Raw genomic sequence first — 3,782 nt, 5'->3', positions numbered from 1 at the left:
GTCCTGTAGGAAACACAACCAGGGCCTTGCTGTGGTTTCCAGTTTGCTGGAAGGAGGACCAGCTTGGGATGAGGCAGCAGCCAACAACCCAACTCTGTGTTGGCTGCCTTGAAGGCAAGCGCCTCCTCCTCCACGTGTGCAACGAGGTCAGTCACCCAAAGCGTTCCAGCTGGTGCCACCTGACGTGGACCAACCTTGCTCCAAAGCTTTGACTTTTAATTAATTAGGGGTTTTTTGCAATCCACAAATTCCTGAGCACAGGCAGAGGAGGAGCAGGGACTGAGCTCTGCTCTGGGGGGACCAGGGACAGCACCCAGGGAATGGCTGGAGCTGTGTCAGGGCAGGCTCAGGTTGGATCTCAGGCAAAGGTTCTTCCCCCAGAGGCTGGTTGGGCACTGCCCAGGCTCCCCAGGGCAGTGGGCACAGCCCCAAGGCTGCCAGAGCTCCAGGAGGGTTTGGATGATCCTCTGGGGCACAGGGGGTGACTCCTGGGGATGGGCCTGTGCAGGGCCAGGGGTTGGACTGGATGATCCTTGTGTGTCCCTCCCAGCTCAGCATATCCTGGGATTCTGTGACCTTTGCTCCACATCAAATAGCCTTTGCTTTGCCCCTGGGGACTCATGTTTGGAGAGAAGTAAAATACTGGACCAAGGGACCCCAAAATGTGAATATAGGGCATGAACACCAAGGGAGGTCCATGTCCTGACCTCTCCATGGAGTTTCCATGGACTGTGCTAGAGATAAGAGCATTACAAGACACCAATATGTGTCTGCCTGTGGGGAAAAAAGGCATCTCCAAGCTGCAGGAGCCCAGAGTTTGCGCTGATGCTCTGGGGCACAGGGGTGACTCTTGGGGATGGGCCAGGAGCTGGACTGGGTGATCCTTGTGGGGCCCTTCCAGCCCAGCACATTCTGTGACTCTGTGACAAGCTTTCGTCATCTTTCCCCCCCTCTCCAAGGAAGCTCTGGGGTAATGTCAGGTTCCTGTGAGCGTTCCAGAGCTTCCTGGTGGCCTGGAGCTCCCAGCCAACATCCACCCACACTTGTGGTGCCTTTGAACTGCTTATAAATAGCTCGTGTGGCTGCTCCATGTGCAGCCTGGGACCCAGGAGGAGCTGCTCACATCTCAGGCCCAAGGTCGGGGCTGCAGTGCCATCCTGACCATCCCTCAGTGCTCCCACCCTCATGGAATCCAGCAGGGATCCTGCCCCGCGATTTTCCCTCCCCTCCATGGGGCCTGGGCGGGGGGATGGGGGGAGAAGGTTGGGGTGTTGGGTTTTTTTTTATCTTAGGAAAGCAAACTGGCAGAATTCCTGCCACAAGGAACGAATTTGCACACACACTTTGATCCCTTTATGATTTTTTTCTTTGTGTTAGCCACATCCTCTTCGCTGCACCACTCAGCCAAAGATGCTTTAAATTAGATGAGGCTCGGCAAACACTCCCTTTGTGGCTCCCTCCCCCCAAGCCTTGCCTGCCCCCGAGGTTTGGGATTGGTCTGGGAGCCAGAGCTTTGCCTCACATGAAACTGGCACAACCCAAAAGGCCAAAAAAAAAAAAAAAAAATCTCATTTGTCAGCTTTAATCCATCACATTCCCCAAACAGAACAGCCTCCCAAATTCTGCAGCGGTGTTTACATCACCCTGACTGAAAGCTCCATCCGGGCACAGAAGTGCTGCAGCTCCGGTTTCACACGAAACTTTATCGTCCCATCTGCCCCAACAACTGGGAAAAAAAATCCTAAAAAAACCCTTTTTGCATTTCTTCCTTCTTCCCCTTCCCGCCCAATCCAGCCTCCACATTTGCACACTCATTTTTCCCCCCCCTCCCTGTGATTTCCTGGTAAAAGGGGTGGGTGATGAGCAAGTGGAATTGATTGCTGAGGAGATGGTTAATGACTGTGCTAATGAAAGAGGCACAATCCTTTGGCATCATCCCCAGCCATGGGACTGGCACTGTGCACTGGGACTGGGAGCATCGACCTCTGGGTGGGGAAAACCCTCAGGAACACCATCAAAGAAGGGCAAATTAGAGATATTTTCCATTGGAAGGTGTGAATGGAAGAGGGGAAAAGCTCTTTTAGCATCAGGTCAAGGAGGAGAAGATGGTAACTGGCCCCACGTAAAGGAAATCAATCCAGACAAGTGATCATTCCAGCACCTGGACTAGTGGAAGGTGTCCCTGCCCATGGAATGAGAGGAGCTTTAAGATCCTTTCCACTCCAAACATTTCTGGGATTCTCCTGTTCTGCACAGGTGAAGTTTAGAAAGGATCACAAAGAGTCCAACATTCCACATGCCACAGGGCACCAAGCACTTCCCAACAGCTCCAGCTCCTCATCAGATGGAACAATTATGAAAAAAATATAAGAAAAAAAAAAGAAAAAGGAAAAGGAAAATAACGTGCTTTGGATCAGAGGGTGCATTTTGTCTCATCAAAAAATGAAGGGTTTTTTAATTCTGCTTCTGATTTGGTGACAGGATTTCTAGTCACACATATTCTCATTGTCCACAGGTTGAATTTCTTAAAAGATTGGAGACAAACATCCTAGAAGTACAAACCTTTGAAAAACCAGGCTCTGATTGGGACCCCTTGGGTTTGGGATGACTTTTGAAGCCTTATCTCTGAAAAACTCCAGCCCCAAAGGAAACAGCACCTGTTTTGTCCAGCCAAGGAGCGCAGACAATTCCCACGTGGCTGCTTGGAATAAAAATAAGGCTGTCAGGTGATGCATCACAGAAAAATCAGTCTTTTGCCTGTCAGAAAACACCCCTCTCTTATGTCCAAGAGCTGTTACCACCCCCAGCTCTGAAATGAGGGCCCTGGACAGACACCACCATCTCAAGTCCCAGCAAACCATAGACCTTCATCAAAAGTTTTTCATCCCAGTCAAAAATAAGAGACTGGAAACCCACTTTTCGCCTTCCTCCCTCACCTCTTGCCTCCTCCAAAGCAGGAGCTGTTTCTGGCCTCCAGATGTCAAACCCACAAGCTCTCCCCTCTTGCTATTTTTACTGTGCTTTGATCTTTCGCAGCGGCTGCCTGGGCAGGGGGGGAGCACAGGGGGTGCTGCTGTGCCCCCTCGCTTCCCTGCGCCCCTCAGAGAGACAAACCACCCAAAAAATGGAGTGGGAATGGAGGAGGGAGGTGAGGGAAGAATCACAGAGTCACAGAGACACAGAGTCACAGACAGCATCACAGTCAGTCACAGAGTCACAGAGACAGAGACACAGAGTCACAGTCACAGTCACAATCAGTCACAGAATCACAGTCAGTCACAGAATCACAGTCAGTCACAGAATCAGTCACAGCCACAGTCACAGAGTCAGTCACAGAATGACAGTCACAGACTCACAGCGAGAGACAGAGTCACAGAGACAAAGAATCACAGAATGACAGTCACAGTCACAGAACCACAGACACAGTCACAGAGTCACAGTCACAGAGACACAGTCACAGAGACACAGTCACAGAGACACAGAGTCACAGAGTCAGAGTCACAGTCACAGAGACATAGTCACAGAGTCAGAGTCACAGTCACAGAGACACAAAGACACAGTCATAGAGACAAGAGTCAGTCACAGAGTCACAGCCACAGTCACAGAGACACAGTCACAGAGACAAAGAATCACAGAATCACAGTCACAGTCACAGAACCACAGACACAGTCACAGACACAGTCACAGAAACATAGAGTCACAGAGTCACAGTCACAGAGTCACAGTCAGAGTCAGAGTCACAGTCACAGAGACACAGAGATGCAAAGACACAGTCATAGAGA

At 50.7% G+C, this 3,782-nt stretch overlaps 1 long non-coding RNA gene across 1 annotated transcript; it reads right to left on the bottom strand.

Annotated features, from left to right (window-relative positions):
- Positions 1-1,465: 1,465 nt before the first annotated feature.
- On the bottom strand, positions 1,466-3,337 carry LOC127472601 (uncharacterized). Its single transcript, XR_007905078.1, has 4 exons — positions 2,937-3,337; positions 2,658-2,698; positions 2,162-2,248; positions 1,466-1,726 (listed from the first exon to the last, which is right to left on the bottom strand). It is a non-coding gene; the product is annotated as an uncharacterized LOC127472601 (long non-coding RNA).
- Between the last annotated feature and the right edge of the window lie 445 nt (positions 3,338-3,782).

The sequence above is a fragment of the Manacus candei genome, unplaced genomic scaffold (assembly GCF_025592945.1).
Source record: "Manacus candei isolate 608988 ecotype Guabito, Panama unplaced genomic scaffold, ASM2559294v1 h1tg000029l, whole genome shotgun sequence".
Lineage (NCBI taxonomy): Eukaryota > Metazoa > Chordata > Aves > Passeriformes > Pipridae > Manacus > Manacus candei.
This window is presented reverse-complemented; position numbering and strand designations above follow the sequence as displayed.